This window comes from Chiloscyllium plagiosum, unplaced genomic scaffold (genome assembly GCF_037043375.1).
Source record: "Chiloscyllium plagiosum isolate Xiang-an unplaced genomic scaffold, Cpla_swu_hap1 HiC_scaffold_1, whole genome shotgun sequence".
In the NCBI taxonomy this organism is placed as follows: domain Eukaryota; kingdom Metazoa; phylum Chordata; class Chondrichthyes; order Orectolobiformes; family Hemiscylliidae; genus Chiloscyllium; species Chiloscyllium plagiosum.
The window spans coordinates 29,315,264-29,334,485 of NW_028270139.1; the positions used below are offsets into that span (position 1 = coordinate 29,315,264).

General features: G+C 40.2%; 1 protein-coding gene across 7 annotated transcripts in view; it reads left to right on the forward strand.

The window, feature by feature from the left end:
- Positions 1–19,222, forward strand: part of LOC122553234 (N-heparan sulfate sulfotransferase 4-like) — an 889,310-nt gene that overhangs the window by 417,773 nt on the left and 452,315 nt on the right. For 4 of the 7 annotated variants that reach the window (XM_087985585.1, XM_087985736.1, XM_087985655.1 and 1 more), the window contains one exon: positions 6,389–6,483. The exons of the other annotated variants lie outside the window; for them this stretch is intronic. The gene's annotated coding sequence lies outside the window, so the exon portion shown is untranslated. The remainder of the gene's footprint in view (positions 1–6,388; positions 6,484–19,222) is intronic. 7 annotated transcript variants of the gene reach the window in all.

The following is a 19,222-nucleotide window of genomic DNA, read 5'->3' on the forward strand; positions in this document are numbered from 1 at the left end:
TTGGAGGAAGAGCGCCTCATCTTCCGCCTAGGAACCCTCCAACCACAAGGGATGAACTCGGATTTCACCAGTTTCCTCATTTCCCCTCCCCCCACCTTGTCTCAGTCAAATCCATCGAATTCAGCACCGCCTTCCTAACCTGCAATCTTCTTCCTGACCTCTCCGCCCTCACCTTGACCTCTTTCCACCTATCACATTTCTGATGCCCCTCCCAAAGTCCCTCCTCCCTACCTTTTATCTTAGCCTGCTGGACAAACTTTCCTCATTCCTGAAGAAGGACTTATGCCCGAAATGTCGATTCTCCTGTTCCCTGGATGCTGCCTGACCTGCTGCGCTTTTCCAGCAACACATTTTCAGCTCTGATCTCCAGCATCTGCAGACCTCACTTTCTCCATCAATATTAAACAGCAAAAGAAAAACGATTGAAGTCATTTGATAACTATTCTCTAGTTTGCTCTGTCCAACAGAAGTTTTAAATTGATTTTAAAGCAGTATTTGCAATGTTATTTATTTTCCTCACATCACACATACTTTGCTCTCTTATAATTTGGAGGTCGAACTGGAGGCTGTCAGTCAGATCCCCAATGACAGAAGGGAGCTGGACTGCAACTAATCACAATCAAGAATTTGACAGCTTCAACTGGTCACAGCCAAATCCAGTTAGCTGCATTGCCAGTGATTGCATGGTGAACTTGGCTGCACCCTATCATAACACAGCAAACTCACTACCACTTATCAAACACAACGCCGTGAGCTTAACCACTGTCAGTCACGATCCAGCATCAAGCATGTCATCGAGAAAAATAGGAAATATTTATTTATCACTTTTGAGGTTTTTTTTGACAAAATAATGAAAAGGTTTAGAAGGGATGGGTGAAGTATCTTTTTGTACGTTTGTCCCATAAAAACTTATAGCCATCTGTGTGCTGGCAAGCTCAGGTATGTGCTTCTGACCTGTTTGGTGCCTGACCATTGTAATAAACCTTTAGTAGAGTGGGAGCCGACTTCAGTCAAGGAACTGGCTGACATCAGTCTACTGCATTCTGGAATTAAACCATCGTTGGGCAAGTTGTAGGAAGGAAGGGGAGAACAGGGCAGATGGTTGAAGATTGCAAGTAAATGGATAAAGAGCTATAATGAGAGACCATGATCCTTGTATTTACTCAGGGCTGGGTTGAGTATGGGAGTGTGCAGGAGGCTAAAGAAGTGAATTGGATTTGGAATTGGCAATCCAGCAGTGTTTTTTTCCTTGCCATCCTGCAGAAAGTCTACATTAGGGTGCTTTAACATTTTTAACATGTTTCCTGTCAGAGAGCTAGCTCAAATGACAGTTGTTGCAATGAAAAGCGCCTTGGGAATCTCTGCCAAGTAAGGTGAAGATCTGTTGAAATACAGAGGAGTGAACACATTAACTGGTTGATAGCCTTTTGTTCTTAGATCTATTTTGTCAATAGTTCAATATTCGTTTAATTGAAATGAAGAGAAATCAAATAGTTGAAAAAGTGTCATATTGTTTCTCGTACTGCTATTTTAAAGGTCTAATTGACTCTTTTAAAAGACGGTAGTACATTTTATGAATGATTTTTAAAAAAGATTTTTAACATGTTGTTGCTGTAGAGCTTTTTGGTTTTGTGCAGATTTATGCTGTATGAATGGGGTGGTTAGCACTCTGAATAATGTCATGATCAGTTGAAGAATCTGAGTGGGTCTTAGATTGAAGGACCAAGGTGTCGATTCAGTTTGGGTGGAACTAAAAACAGAGAAGGGCATTAAAAAATGGTGGGAATTGATTACAGGTCACCAAAGTGTAGTAGCAATGTTGGGCGCACTGTCAATTGGGAAACTAAAGATGCATGAAATGTGGATAATATAGTGAAATAATGTGTAAGTTTAATTTACATATATTGTGGATAATCCTGATCAGCACTTTAACTGTGGAGGATGTATTTCCGAAGTGTGTATAACATGGGATTCCTGGGTCAGTACATTTAAGAACCAGTTTGGGAATGAGATATTTATATTTAATGTTATGTAATGAGAAAGAGCTAATTAATAGTTTTGCTGTAAATGAGCCTTTGGGAAATAGTAATATAGTTCATTCTGAGATTAGAGTCATAAATCAGAAGAAAGGAAAATATGAGGATGAGGATCTATGGTGGGTTGGGAAAATATGCAAATAGATTTGAAGCAAAAACAGAAACTGCTCAAGTAACTCATCAGGTCTGACAGCATCAGTGGAGAGAAAGCAGATTTAACATTTTCGGTTCTGAACAAGGGTCACTAGATTCGAAATATTGACTCTCCTCTCTCCCCAGATGCAGCGAGACCTGCTGAACTTCCCCAACAATTTCTGTTTTGTTACTGATCTTCAACAACCACAGTTCTTTGTTTTATTGCAGAGCAAAAAGATTTGATAGGAGCAGTTTTGAATATTTAAAACTGTTTTGCATTATCTGCCTGAGGCACAAATACCCAGTGAGAAAGATAAAGTGACCATGGTTGTTTTAAGAGGTTCAAGATTGCATTAGATCAAAGGAAGTGCCTTATAATAAAGTGTATGCTTGAGGAATTGACAAACAATTTCGTACCCAGCAAAAGATATCTGAGAAACGGATGAAGATAAAAGAGCATTTGAATGCAAGTCAGTGATCAATGATCATAAAAATATAGGAAAAAGGAACAGAATTAGCCAATTTAGCCTTTGAACCTGCTTTGCTATTCAATGAGAAGATGGCTGATCTGATTGTAACCTCAAATCTTTATCACCTTTCATTCAGTTGCGTAACAAGAATCTAGCTCTATATCTACCTTAAAAATATTCAAGGATTCTGCTTTCATCATCATTTCAGGAAGAACATTCCAAAGACTCATGACCCCCTCAAAGAATAAAATTTACCTCATTTCTTTTAAATGATGGATCCCTGATTTTTGAACAATGATCCCGGTTATGGATTCTTGCATCCTTTCCGTTTCTACCCTGTCAAGACCCTTCAGGATCTAATCAAATCACCTCTTATTCTGCTAAATTCCAGTGGATGCAAGCCTAGTCTGACTAATGTTTCTCCAAGACAAAGCCCCCATTTCAAGTAGTAGTGTGGTAAACTCATTGCTTCAAATGTATTTGCATCTTTCCTTAAGTCAGGTGTCCAATACTGTGTGCAGTACCTCAGAAGTGTTCTTAACTGTATTCTATATAGCTGAAGAATAATGTCCTCAATCCTCTTCCTCTGTACTTTCCGACCAATCTATATATCATCAGCAAATTTGGCTACCATACCTCTGTCCCTTTACCCAAGTAATTTATATAAATTATAAACATGAAGGTCCCAGCAGCGATCTTTGGGGCATACCAATTATTACACCTTGCCAACCTGTAAAAGATCCACTTTTACCTACTCTTGGTTTCCTGTTAGCCAGCTAGCCAGCTAACCTTGTAACAATGGTATTATGCTATCCTTTATACCATTTATTTTTTGTCATATGGCACTTCAGCAAATGCCTTCTGGAAATTTAAGTGAGCAAGGTGAAATATAAAAGTTTCTTTAGGAATATGGAGAAGGAAAAAAAAATAACTGGGACAAATGTGAAAATTTATAATGTAGACGAGGAAAGTATTGAAGAAATTAAAGTTACATAGGGCTGAATCTACGTTATTTTGGTTGTGTGTTTGTATGTTGAGTTTTTCGAATGAGTTTCTCACCATTCCTTCCCAAATGTGTTCTTTAACTACTACCTGTGCCTGTAGCAGCTGTCATACCCTATTCTATTCCCATCATAACACGCCATTCCTGGAGCAACTTTTCATTGCCTAGATATCTCACGATTAATGAGCATGCTTGTTACAGCACTGCCTTTCAAAAGTCACTGTGTGCTCAGACACGTACAGTTAGTCCAGAACAGTTCTATATGGTCCCCAACACTTGACCCAGACATGTTAGATAAGGGGAGTTTGATGTCTTCGCTTTGTTGGTGGGGACCTGGTGGTTCTGCTGATGGGGTGGCCGGCCTGCTTTGAGATGGCCTCCCAAGTCAGTGCAGTCTTATCCATTTGAAGGAATGCACAGCACTGTCAGAAGAAAGTCAATGAGTTTTTCTGTTCTGACACTATTTTCTCTCCCAGCCAACACTCACTCTACCTCTGAAACACGATCCACCTCTTATCAAGGTTTATGCTTTACCTCTCTACTACAGCATCTTCCACATGAGCTATCTCCCTGCCCAATATCCATCACCATTAACCCTGCATGCTCTTTGTGCTGCCTATTCACTTGCTCTAGACACATCTCCATTTGCATGAAAAATAACAGATGTGCATTCATTTTCATCTCACTTTAATACCTGCCCTCCTCACTCATGCCAGGAGCAAGGCTGAAGGAGTCAAACTACCAAAGACCATCTTACCCATTTTGTGTACATTTCCCTGACTCTAAACATCCTGAGAGGTTGACTGATCGTGACCAAGAGCTGGAGTGTTATTGGAGGTTTCCCTTGACTATGCCAGGAACCTGTGAGGAAAGGTTAATGCCCTAATTTTGACTGAGGACTGCTAACAATCATGACAAGCTTCCTGGCTTTGTACCTGAGCTAAAGAACAAGGCAAGACAGCACTGTGAGCCTGGCATCTCTGCTTGAAGGGGCAGAGCTCAAAAAGACCAGGCTCAGTGAGTGAGTGATATGTCAGCAAGCAAACAGGCCAGAGATACAGCCTGATGCAGTCTACGAGTTTGGGTGTGTGTCCTGCTGCAGCATTGCATAGAAATGATAGTAGCTAGGTGCAGCATTGAAGTGTAGAAGCAAGTGTGTCAGAGACATGCCTTGAGGGTTCATGGATGTTGGCAAATGCGGGATATCAATGTCTGTGGACATGGATGTGTGTGGCCAGTCCCCATGTTGCATGCTCTGAGATGTTCTTGTCTGGTTCGTTATATGGCCCTTTAAGTTAGCAAGTATCTATTCTGACTTCCATGACACAATTTCTCAACATCCAGCCTGTTCAACATGTTTGGTAAGATAGCAAGCTAAATATTAATGAGGTGAGTTGTTGCATTAATATTTAGTTAAGATATAAAACACATTCCCAGAAATATTAGACAACCAAGGGACTTATGAAAATGAGGAACTGAAAGAAATTAATATTAATTAAGAGGTAACACTTGAAAAATTAACTGAATTTAAGGATGATAACTCCCCTGTATGAAATGAGTCATACCCCAGTGTATTGAGAGGAGTGGCAGCAGAGACTGTTGATTCATTAATCACTATCTTTCCAAATTGTATTCTATGGAAGGGCTCCTGCTGACTGGAAAGTAGCAAAGTAACACAACTATTTAAAAAGAGAGGGAAAATGGAGAGCTACAGACCTATTAATTTGATGTCAGTAGCAAGAGATATGTTAGGATCTATTAAAAAGGATGTGAAAATGGACACTTCGAAAATAATGATAACATTGGACAGTGTCAACATGCATTTATGAAAAGGAAATCATGTTTGAGAACTCTTGCCAGTTTTTTTAGAGGCTGTTATAACACAGATCAAGGAGAACTAATGGAAGTAATGTCATTGAATTTTCAATAGGCTTTTGTTAAGGTCCCATGAAGAAGTGTCCAGGTTCCAACAAAAAGTGAGATGCCAATTTCCTCTTGATTAATATGCTGGTATGGACTAAAAATCGGCAAGCAGGTAGAAAGCTAACAGATAAAATAGTAGAAATAAATAGGACATTCCTATATTTCTGTTTGTTCCTCCAAATGGATAAGACTGCACTGCCTTGGGAAGCAACCTCAAAGCAAGCTGGCATAGTCTGGTGTCGTGGCCTCCACTGATGGTCCTGAGGGAAGAGGAAATCACATTTGTACATCACCCCATCCAGCAGAACCTCCAGGTCCATGCCAACAAAGTGAGAAGCCAATTTCCCCATATGTTTAATAAACATAGCGCGAGCCCATGGAATTTGGGTTAATATACTCATATGGGCTGAGAATCTGCTAACAGCTAAAAAGCAAATAGTAGGAATAAATGGGTCACTCACAGAATGGCAAGTTGATCTTGGTGTGTTACCTAATGCATCATAATGTACACAGTACACCCCCAGAAGGAGATAATCATTTATATTATTGCCCTTCTGCCAATAACTAACCTGCCCACTCTTATCTGCCTTCCACTGCCCAGCAGAAAATTCACTGAAGATCTAATGCGACTCTTAGTTGTTCACTTCCTTGGGCCTAAGAATTGACTTCTGTCTGACTCGCTCAATTGTATTATGGGGTAACATTCCATATCTTAAGAACAGTGTCAGTCTACATTGCTTCCTCCTTTGCTGTAGTGATACCCATTCCAAAGTTTTTAACAAATTAGTAACACTGGGGTATTTTCCATTCTGTTTTTGCAGAATTGTGCAGCGCTTCTTTGGATCATTTCAACCTTTCACCACATAAGGATTACATAAACAACTCACATGCTCCAGGATTGATGAGCAAGTGTTTGGTGAGCTGTTATTTATTTAGCTTTGTTGCAATACCCAAAGATTTATCCTCTGATCTCCAAAGTCCTTGTTTACTTTCGGTGTTGTCTGCTTTTAATGTTTGAATCACTATTGAAGCACGTTTTTATGATAAAGACCCAGGCACGATTGTGTAACTTTTTATGAAGAATTGCCTCCCAATGTTTTAACTCCTTGGTCACTCACAATAGGTTTTTCTTTAGCATGCAGTTATAATATAATGAGTAGGTTCTCAAATTGGCAGGATGTGACCAATGGTGTCCCACAAGGATCTGCGTTAGGGCCCCAATTATTCACATTATTTATTAAAAGAATAGAAGAGTAACAAAAAATCCGGGGACTTTTGAGATGGCATGAACTTAAATACAGCGGATGTCCGAAGAGATTTGGGAGTTCAGATGCATGGATCTTTAAAATGTTATGAATAGTTGAAGAGAATAATCAAGAAAGCTAATGAAATGCTGACCTTTATGTCTCGAAGACTGGAGTATAAGGATGCAGAAGTTATGCTGCATTTATACAAAGCCCTGGTTAGACACTTTGGAGGACTGTGAGCAGATCTAGGCACTGCAACTTAGGAAGGATATATTGGCCTTGGAGGGAATGCTGCATAGATTTACAAGAATGTTGCATGATCATGGGTTAATTTATGAGGAGAGATTATGCAAAAAAGGCATGTTTTCTCAAGAATTTAGAAGATTTAACGGTAATTTAATCAAAATTTGCAAGATATTAATCAGAAATGACAGGGTAGAAAAAGATAAATTATTTCCACTTGTTGGGGATACCAGAACTCAGGGGCGTGATCTCCAAATTCAGGACAGGCAGTCCGGGAGAGATGTCAGGAAGCACTACACATGAAGGATGGTAGATATTTTGAATTCTCTTTCATAAATGGCTACCGGATCAGTAGTTAATTTTAAATCTGAGATGGATAAATATTTGTTAAGCAAAGCTACTCAAGGATACGGGCCAAAGGCAGGTATATGGAGTTAGGCCACAGTTTGGCTATGATGTCATTGAATGGTGTAACAGGCTTGAGGGCCTCCTTCTGTTCCTGAGTTTCCATGGAGATCTTAGTAACCGCAAAGTGGGTCATAAAGAACATTTGGTTGCCGGTTAAAAAGTGTAAGTCTGGTAAAACGTTGTGCAAAAGAGCTTGGGCAGGAAGGTGAGGAATGGCACAGCAAAAGAAGAGAGAGGAGAGAGATAGAGAGAGAAGGCTGGAAGAATCTGACCCCTGAGAAAAATTAATCTGTATATGTGTCTGGGAATGGGAGGAGGAACAAGGTCAACTTAGACACGAGAAGCTTTTTGAAGAAACCAGAATGGTCTTCTTGAACATAAGAACTTGATATGAGGAAGTAGAGCAATGAGGAAAACGTATCTCCAACCTGCTCCATGTTCTTACTTCCTTCATAGGTGCATGGTTACCATCTTTAGCCATGTGACATTCTGCCTTACGCAAAGTTATAGTATATCACTTTAACCATCGCTTTCTTGGCTTTATCATGAGCTGGCAATTTTGTCAAAAATAAAAGTGCAATGTTTGACTTTCAAATGTGAATCAGATTAGAGTAATCCTATTTATAGAAAAAATCCAACAATTGCAAGCGAGCTGCAGTTTGCAGTTGGTCACTGGTAATTTATTTGTGAAATGCATCCAATTGGTATGAAGACCATTGCAAAATGCACCCAATTAATTTCAATGTCATTGGAATACATATCAAATTGGTTGCATGCATTTGTTTGTTGGGTTCTAACCTATTAATTTGATATATCTGTATTTCCTACTGGTTTAGTGGCAAATTTTGTTGCATATTTGAGTCCAAATGTGCCACCATAGATTGTGTAATGTCAAACATAATATTGAACATGTAGAATCTGATATGTATTTGATAATTATATGAGTGGGAAGTCTATTGCAACTGGATGCATTCCTGTGCTTGTTTTAGAATAAATGCAATCAGCTTGTCAAGTAATATAAGGAGAAATTCAAAGAGATTGCACAGGAAATACATAGCTAAAGAAAATGGTTCAATTATCAATGAGTATATTTCAGCTCATTAAGGATGAGTATGTCTAGCATCCTTTGTGTTATGAGGGATGAGATACATCTGTCAGTTTTTATCAATAAAAATATCCACTACAACAACACACAGAAAATGCTGGTATCTGGGCTATATACTTCTCCACTTAGAGGCCAAGATTAATTGATCCTTGTGACTAAGTTGTGGACTGTATGGATTTTCTATATATTGGTTTGTGAGAGGTTTGCTAATATGATTTTAAGCATTAACAGTATATTATATGCATATATTTTGGATGCTTTTTACAAGGCTTCAAAGTAAATGCAAGAGATTGCTAACTGGCAGGATGGTTATTTTACTTTGTTTGAGAAATTATTTCAGTGCAACTTGTTAATGCAGACATGAAATTAGTGAAGCAAGATACACATGTCATCCATCAGATTTATTAACTTAAAAGTACTTCATAATTTATGTTGTGTGGCTCTATCAAATAAAATCTATAAGTTTACATTTCACTAGAAACAGTGGGTGGATTTTATGGACCCTGGGGTAGAATGGAAGCATTGGGAAGGGTGGTGTTATTTTTTTGGGGGTGTAGGTGAGTGAGTCTGTTGTAAAGCTGAATGTGTTATAGGCATTCTTACCATTACCTCCCCACCTTGCTCCATTGTAGAGGGGGCACAGGGCAAAGGAAGCATTGGAGCACTTCCTGCTGCTGCTGGGATTTAACTTAAAGCAGAAAATGCCCATGCTATTTATACAGCCTGACAGCTTTTGCTACTTAGGGGGGTGACCAGGCAAGTGGGGTGCCTCATTTATTGACCCCTGTTCCCATTAAAAGTCCCTCCGAGATCTTATCGTTTCCACTAATCCTATCCCCTGCCCGAGCCATCACCATCTTTCACTGCATTTTTGATGCTCCTCCCAACCCCCTAGCCCAGGTAATATCTCAATTATATAAAACAAAAGGGACTACTGAAGTATAAAATCTTATTGGATTCTGCAAATCATATTAAAATGTCTTAAGTGCTTGAAAGTCTTGCAGCTTTGTACTGCAGAGAATTATTTTAAAACATTGCAGTGATCCAGCCTCTTGGAGACTTTTTGAATAAATATTCTAAAGAGTAATTTACTTAAAGGGGTTATGTCATCGCTTACTAACTACTTTTGTTCTATTTTGTGACTCCTTGCTCCTTTAATTCCTTGATGTCTAATAGCTGCTTAGAACTCATTTCAGTAGGTCACTGACAAGTGCTTGGGTTTACACTGTGCCAGTGAAGATGAGTGCTCATGTGAGAGATTGCTTTCTGACACCACAGGAAATTGCACACTCCTTGATCCTGCATGAGGATCATTTTAGGAATTAAAGTAAGATACAAACCATCTCACTTTATTTAAAAGAGAGAACTTTATTATGGTTTACAGTGTGATTAGAGAATGTGTAGGATAACTGAAGCTTTGTCCCTCTGCGTTGGTTTCATCTTGCTATCTATTGTCACGCTACAGCTTGGAAATGACTGAATGATGTTATCACGCAACAGATTTGTATCAGATTTCTAGCTGCATATTCTAAATAAAGTAAACCAGTAATGCCTTGATCAACACAACAAAGTAAGAACTGATACATGAGCATATTAAGTCTTGGTATGACAATAATTTCCAGTTTCATGATTATTGCTTTAAGTGAAAATTGTTGCAATGTGTAATGTTAAACCACTAAAGCTGATTTCAGTTTGGCTGCATTACCTCCACTTAGATTCTCCCAAGTAGCTGATGTTGAAATGTTGATTCAAAATCCAATATGCATGAACAAACTCAAAACAGATACTGCGTCGGTCCTGAGTCTGCTTTGTGCTGATAAGCGTGCTGAATAGTTGGTCTTCCAAAACTCAGAGAGCTTGAAAATCTTAGTGGAAATGCCAGGAAAGAATGCAGTCTCCATGAAATCTGAGAGGTGAAAGTTATGAAAACCTTATCACGCAACATCAGTTGTTGGAATCCTATACAAACTACTGTAGAATTGACATTTATAGAATATCTAACTGAAGTTTCGAAGTCTGATTTCACACCTAAAACACCAATTTATTTGTGCCTGTTTTCAAGATAATCTCCTTCCATCATAATAGTTGAGTAATCTGCCAATTTCTTTTCATTAATATTTGTGCGAAAAATAAAGTCACCTTAATTTTTCCAATGGACTTCAATTTCCTGGCTACAAACTGGACCATTGTGATGTAGATTACACTAAACATATTAGTATGGAACCTAGTCACATGAAAGAAAATATTTTGTGCATGTCAAGTTATTCCAACAAAGAAGATAGATTCTGCAATATTTTATGACATACTTTGGATAAATGCAATAAAATTGCTGCAATAAGATGTGACTTAAAATGATCTTAGTAATGTCTGGAACCATTGCAGCTTTCATAACTGCCGCTACCATTTTAATCTTTACACTTATGCATGGTAAGGGCTGAAATGGCTGATGATAACAGCAAATCTGTGACTTGTTCACTTTCCTCAAACTTGTTGTTGTCTCTTTAGTGTTACTTTGAACTCAGTAAACTGCACTGTGCCCATAACCTCCTGTCCTCACTTACTTCTCCTGCTGCTTTTTTCCCCCTTTGGCTTGCTTTGCTGTGGCAATGAAATTACATCTGAACGCAAAACACTAAGGAAAACCCAGATGAGCAGATATGTTGAAGTGAAAGAAATGCTGATGAGAAATCAAGAAGTTTGATACCGTTGCTTGCATATCACAAATCCCCTGAGAGAATGGGTGGAATCTTACAAGCTAAAAGCAGGCAAGTTGGGTGTGGGTGGTGTTTGGGTGTTTCAAAGCATTCAAAGGCTAAATTCTGGCAGCTGGTTAGCCTTTTAACTGATATCGGGCCAGATTTTCAGTGAGGCAGGTTAACTGAGGAGCCCTTCAAAGATGGCAGCAGGGCCCACACACTCACTCCCTACCTGGCCAGCTCCACTGCGGAGATAGATATGGCCCGCTCCTCTGGCCTGTTCCTCTGCAACTTACATGGAATCACACCAGGATTTTAAGTTTTGTGGTTGACAGTGTCCCAGTGCATTAGTGTACATGATGCGAGGTAGGTCCAAAAGGCCCTTTTAATACCAATGTATGACACTTTTCCAACCCTTCCAATCCCATGTCCCCCGATGTCCCTATTAAATATATGTCTCCCAAAGATCTCCCATGATCTCTTGTGTCCCCCTCCATCCAGAATACATTGAAAAGAAGCAATGAATACTGTAGTGGCCTGTTGGATGTAAAAAAGGAAGGTGATTCGGTCATAATGTTTCACTGTTTCACTGCAGCACAATCTAAGTGCCAACTATCCAGATCCTTTAATGTTTCAGTGCTGTATATGAAACGTCAAAGGACCTGGAACTGCTTAAGTTTATATCCATGATTTGGAGATGCAGGGTTGGACTGGGATGGACAAAGTTAAAAATCACACAACATCAGGTTATAGTCCAACAAGTTTATTTGGAAGTACCAGCTTTCGGAGTGCTGCTCATTCATCAGATCACTTAGTCAGGAGCTACCTGACGAAGGAGCAGCGCTCTAAAAGCTAGTGCTTCCAGATAAACCTGTTAGACTATAACCTGATGTTGTGAGATTTTTAACTTTAAGCTTGTACCAACAAATGTGTGATTGATAGTGGAGATCCGATAGCTCGAGCCTTCAGTCAGGCTGTGGCTGAGGTGTTTCAGTTCTCTAATGGTTTTCTGGGATCTCAGCTGAATCTTATTGCAATTCAAACTGGTTGGATATGCTGCGACACCCCTCCAAAGCAGCTGGGACTTTAGCATGGACTTTCTAGCCCAGGGGTAGGGGCATAACCGCTGCACCACAAGACCCTTGTTCATCAGAGACTGAGGGGTGACCTTGTAGCAGTTTATAAAATCATGAGATGTATGGATAGGATATATAAGCAAAGTCTTTTCCCTGGGATGGGAGAGTTCAGAACTAGAGGGCACTGGTTTAGGTTGAGAGGGGAATGTTATAAAAGGGACCTAAAGGGCAGTATTTTCACAAAGAGGGTGGTGCATGTATGGAATGAGCTGCTAGAGGAAGTGGTGGAGGCTGGTATAATTACAACATTTAAAAGGCATCTGGATGGGTATATGAATAGGAAGGGGTTGGAGGGATATGGGCGAAGTGTTGGTAAATGGGACTAGATTAGGTTGGGATATCTGGTTGACATGGACGAGTTGGACTGTTGGGACTGTTTCCATGCTGTACATCTCTATGACCCTAAGTTTGATAGCATTCTTGGTTGAGACTCGAATCAACAATGAGCAATTTGAAACTGTGCACCCAAACTTGATGGATGGCTGTGGTTGTCTAATCGCTGCTGTTAAATTCAGACTGTTTGTTTACATTAGGTTAAATAGTTTCAAAGTGAGTTTCAGGTACTTGCAGTTTAAAGGGTCTGGCTGATTAGTACTTTTATTGGGTTGCATTGAATGGAGTTTTCATCAACATAGTGAAAAATAACGAATGACTGAGATTTTAAAATGTTTTTTTTAACTCATTGCTGTGGTTCATATTATAGTGAGTGAATGGACATTCATGTGCCAAATCTTGGCATGAGGAGCCAAGTGTTTTCCTTGGGATGTGTTAAGACGGACCGACGGGGTCCCGTCTTTGCGTGTTCTTTCGGAAGGAGAGACTCACACTGGCAACTATGGTTAGACGCAGACAGCAGTTTATTCACAGAATCTTAACTGGTACAACGAATCTACAAGCATGCATTCGTTGGAGAAGGCGTTCTTTCTTCTCGTTCAAACTTGACACAATTATACTTCGCGCTGCCTGGAGTCCCCGGTCAGTTCGCCTTCCCCATTGGTCCATTCATCTGCGCACGCTGGGGATCCGTCCTCCTATTGGCCGCATCGAAGTGCCTGTCCAGCTCCTGCTGTGCTTGACAATGGCTCACCCATCCCCGGGAGCGGTTCCGATCCCGTATTCAATAGTTCATTGTTTCAAGGAATTACTATGCGTCTGACAGGCTAGCCATTTTCAATAGTTTCAGTTTAACTAAATTGACAATTACACTTATCAACTTTAGACTTAAATAGAGCCATTCACACTCAACAGTTACAGGTTCCGATAGAGCAATTCACACTTGTCTAACAGTTACAGATTCCGATCGGTTTCTTTATTAATCCCGAGTTTCGATGGGGCAAATGATACTGGCTGGTATTTACTAGCTCCAAGATTTAATTAACACTATGCATATCCCTTACAAGCTCCAGCTAGGTAGTCATGCAGTCGCCAGCAGCAGCTCGCTTGGCTGTTGTTAACCATTTCAGGGCTAGAAGTGCCACCCTCCCTAACCCTACATTAAACACCCCAGTGAAATCTCCCCAACAGATGGCATGGAAAAATGAGGGACCATGTGGAGCTGGAATTGGGAGTGTACCTTTGCAGTGGGACAGCAGGAGTATTGTTTGGGTGACATGGGGTGGGTGAGAGGTGCGAGGAGTAAGGGCTGCAGGGCCTTTCTGTGTTTTTCTTTGAGGCTGAGAGGAAAGCCCACAGCACCACAGTCTGCCTTCTCAGCCAGCAGCTCCTGCCTCCTTACACTCTCCGGCGTCACTTGGCCCATTTTCAAGCAGCCCTGCACTTTTGCCAGTGAGGGGTCCTGCCACTAGAGGCAGGGTTTTCCAAGGCAGGTACGCAATCCTGACTTCTGTTACCTGCCTCAAGAGTTAAAAGTCCGGCCCTATTTCTGTGTATCGTATTTGTGTCCTCCGTTGAAAAATCAGCCTTGGGCTTTGTCCAGATTTGAAGATCTGTAAAATAATTGTATTAGACCAGAGAACATGCAAATAATTAAGTGAGGTGACCTGCTGCCAATGTAGAATGAAGGTCATGAGTTCATGGAGAAAGACTTTACATCAAATAGTCCCTGGTTAAAAAGTAAGAATTTTTTTTCAAAGGACTGTGTGGTGACTTGAAAAGCAAAGCTATCTGATATTGTTTATGTTTTTAAATCATAAAAGACTAAAAACTTGTTTATTTTGGATGTAGAAGTCATGATTTGGGGCCTGCTTAACATCTGATCCAGTTGAGGTAAACAACACACTAACTTCATGCTGCCTCCCGCTTGCCAGGTTTTATCTTTTAGTGATCCATGCTGCTGGCTGCCTACGTTTGACATGTTCTTTGTTAATCTCAGGTAATTCAGCCAATGCTCCTGGTAGAGAAAAATCCTGGTGGGTGAGTTTTTTTCTAGCATACCACTCTTCCTCCACCCTCTAAACAATGCTTCCCTTCTCTGCACCTAGTCTGAAGGTGAGATGTTGTTCCTCCAGTTTGTGCTGTGATTCATTGGAACACTGCAGCATGCCAAGGACAGAATGTCGGCATGTGAGCAGGACGCTGTGTTAAAATAATGCTTAGTGCAGGCATACACTGGACCTGCACTGACCAATTTCAAAATATGCATCAAAACTGCCAGATCAACTTTTTAACAAAACAAACTGCTCATGTTGTTAAATTCCTACTGATGCTCTTCTCAGGATGGGTTACGATGAGGGTTATTTTGGAACTGGATAGAAGTATCATTTTCTGACTTCCCTGCTTCTTTAGCTCCAGCACAAGCAGCTTAAAGTAGTTCAACATCACAACCAAGATAGCAATTACATGTTCATGTTGGTCTTTTATTTGCATCTCAAAATAAGAAGTTGTAATTAAAGTCTTCATAATAAAACATTTGTGAAGTAAATTTTCTTCTTCAGTCTAGTTGTACTTTGTTAGATACCTCCATGCACAATTTGCAGTTCAAACGCTCTCCTTTGTCAAAATTTCTCTCCAATTTTCCCTTCACACGAGTAGAGACAGGCAGTAACACCAGAATCTGCCTCTTACCAAGTGTGATTGCGGATGCCTAGACATTAGTTTTGTTGTGAAAGTACAGTGATTAATGAAAATGTACATTTTCTTAAAATTTTGAGCCCTTGATTCAGGTCTGTAGTTGAGGAAAAGTGTTGGGAATTTCCATACTAATTCGTGAGCCAACAATTTCCTGATGATTGATTAAAATGAGTGCACAAGGGTGACAAAAAGTTACCCCAGGTTGTCAATTTTGAAGACAATTAAAGGATTCTGGGTAATCCAAGATGGAGGTTGAGAAAAAATTGCAGCTATAGCAGTGCTCCTTTTTTGAGGTAATTTAGGTGTTGGAGGTGAATTCATCAAAGTCCAGGAGCAGCAATTATTGTTTTATAAGCTGTTGCATTGTTTTAGAACTTTGGGGGAAAAAAGATCAATACAATGGCACTTTTAAAAGGAGGAAGACAGACAAAAGCTAGCAGCCACATGGTCAGTGAGGGAAATGGAGCGAAAGAAACTGACACTGCTAACTGATACAGCAGTGAATCTACGCAGTTACTGCCTATGCTGTTTGTGTTCATGTATCTATCATGTATCTCGGAGTGTGTCTAGGAAACAACACACTGCAGCACACCAGAACTGCAAAAAGAGGAAGAAGAACACCTCTACAATGTATTCGCCAAAAACGGATACCCCTGCAATTTCATCAACAGATGCCTAAGGGAAAGACAACGGAACGAGGACATGCCACAACCCAAAGGCCGAGCCACGTTACCATACATCAAGAACATTTCTGAACTGTCAGCCAGACTACTACGACCACTAGGACTCATAACAGCACACAAACCAACAGCCACTCTCAGGCAACAACTCACCAGGACAAAGGACCCGATACCCAGCATGAGCAAAACCAACGTAGTGTACAAAATCCCATGCAAGGACTGCACAAAACACTACGTAGGACAAACAGGAAGACAGCTAACGATCTGCATCCATGAACACCAACTAGCCACAAAACGACACGACCAGCTATCCTTAGTAGCCACACGCGCAGATGACAAGCAACATAAGTTCTACTGGGACAACACTACTGTTATAGGACAAGCCAAGCAGAGAACAGCCAGGGAATTCCTAGAGGCATGGCACTCATTCACAGATTCTATTAACAAACACATCAACCTGGACCCAATATATTGGCCACTGCAGCAGACAGCTGGAACTGGCAACTGGAAGTGCAGAGACAAACCACTATAAATGCCGGAGGAAACAACACAGAAGTGCTTCACAGGAGGCTCCCAAGCACTGAGGATGTCACCTAGACAGGGGACGAAACGTCTGCAACACAAATTCCCAGCTTGGCGAACAGAACCACAACAACGAGCACCCGAGCTACAAATCTTCTCACAAACTTTGAACTTCAGTAAGGTGTTCAATAAGGTTCCTCATGGGAGACTAGTTAGCAAGGTCAGATCTCATGGAATACAGGGAGAACTAGCTATTTGGATACAGAACTGGCTCGAAGGTAGACCACAGAGGGTGGTGGTGGTGGGTTGCTTATCAGACTGGAGGCTTATCGGACTGACCAGTGGTGTGCCACAAGAATCAGTGCTGGGACCACTGCTTTTTGTCATTTATATTAATGATTTGGATGTGATCATAGGAGGTATGGTTAGGGAGTTTGCAGATGACACCAAAATTAGAGGTGTAGTGGACAGTGAAGAAAGTTACGTCAGAGTACAATGGTATCTTGATCAGATGAGCCAGTGGGCTGATTAGTGGAAGATGGAGTTTAATTTAGATAGACGTGAGGTGCTGCATTTTGGAAAAGCAAATCAGAGCAGGACTTAAACACCTTAATGATAATGAAGGGTTCCTGCCCAAAACCTCGATTCTTCCTGTTCCTTGGATGCTGCCTGACCTGCTGTGCTTTTCCAGCACCACTCTAATCTTGACTTAATGGTAAGGACCTGGGGTGTGTTGCTGAATAAAGAGACTTTGGAGTGCAGGTTCATAGCTCCTTGAAAATAGAATGACAGGTAGATAGGATAGTGAAGTATGCTTTATTTTATTATTGGTCAGAGTATTGAGTACAGGAGTTGGGAGATCATGTTATGGCTGTACAGGACATTGGTTAGGCCACTTTTGGAATACTGCATGCAATTCTGGTCTCCTTCCTATTGGAAGGATGTTGTGAAACTTGAAAGGGTTCAGAAAAGATTTACAAGGATGTTGCCAGGGTTGGAGGATTTGAGCTATAGTAAGACATTGAATAGACTGGGGCTATTTTCTCTGGAGTGTCAGAGGCTGGAGTATCAGAGTTTATAAAATCATGATAAATGATCAGATAAATAAACAAGGTCTTTTCCATGGGATAGGGGAGTCCCAACCAGAGGGCATAGGTTTAGTGTGAGAGGGGAAAGATTTAAAAAGGACCTAAGGGGCAACTTTTTCACAGACATTGATGCGTGTATGGAATGAGCTGCCAGAGGAAGTGGTGGAGGCTGATACAATTACAGCATTTAAAAGGTATCTGGATGGGTATATGAATAGGAGGGGCTTAGAGGGATATGGGCCAAGTGCTGGCAAATGGGACTAGATTTATTAGGATATCTGGATGATTTGGACCGAAGGGTTTGTTTCTGCGCCGTACATCTCTATGACTCTGTGATATTATAAATTTAACATAATTTTTTGCGGTATGACAAAGTGACTATTTTCTCATTAAAATAATATATTGGCATCCTCAAAAGTAAAGTGGTTTCTGTTGCAGTTAGAATGCACTACTTTGTACATGTTTACTGTAGGAAATCTGCTTTTAAATCCGTCTCAATGATGCTGAATGAAGGTCAGATTTCATTGGAAATGTTGGTAGTCAGAGTACAGATTTAATAAACTGGAGGAAGAAGTTCAAAAGTGCAAAGTATTAGTCATATCAGTTTGGTTCTTTAAGTATATAGACCATGATGTTTTGATCCAATTTGATCCATTATCCTTCGTATTAAATGGGGAAATTATTGATGTGAATTGCTGTCCAATCTTAAATTTTATAAAGGGAGGCAGTCATATTTCTACATAGCATCTATTTTGAATTCTTTGTTCGTCAGCTACATACTTTCAACGTACTTGGTTAGAGGATTCCTCTCGACATTCTATTTAAAATTTATTTTTTAGTGAGACAGCATTCAGTGCATTCTGCTCTTACTTCTGGAACTCATATCTGAAGGTAAACCCATACTTGTCACATGCAGATAAACTCTTGCTGTTACTTTTCATGGGGATCTGAACTTTGTTAAAGGAGCTAAGTTTCTTATCAGGATCAATTGTACAGTGAGTAATTATTCAAATGCTACCCGAGATTACTCAGAGGGAAAATTCAGCTTGGGTCAATTTGCTGTGAGCTTGTTTTGTGTTGCTGATATTGACACCTCATTGTGTTTTCCTTTCCCTATGCTGATACAGATTGGTACTGTGACATCTTTTATTTTGAAATATGTTTTTGATGATACTTTTAGGGCAATGTGGAGTAACGTGGCAGCAGCATTATCCCTTGAAATTGTTACTACTATAGGGAAAAAAGCCATTATTAATCTCCAATAGATTTATTACAGAGAACATTAAAAGGACAAAGATGAACAACCATGTGTAATACTTCTTTAATAATATTTGCCTTTTTGAAAAATAAATCCCCTCATACTTGTCATATCACAGTACCAGGGAACAGGTCCATTCTCATTATGCTCTATAAGGTTAATTGTATTTTGAACCAATAGAGTCATTATATCTTCTGGGAGAAATTCCGTTGTTGCTTTGCACAATTTGATCTTCCAGTCCA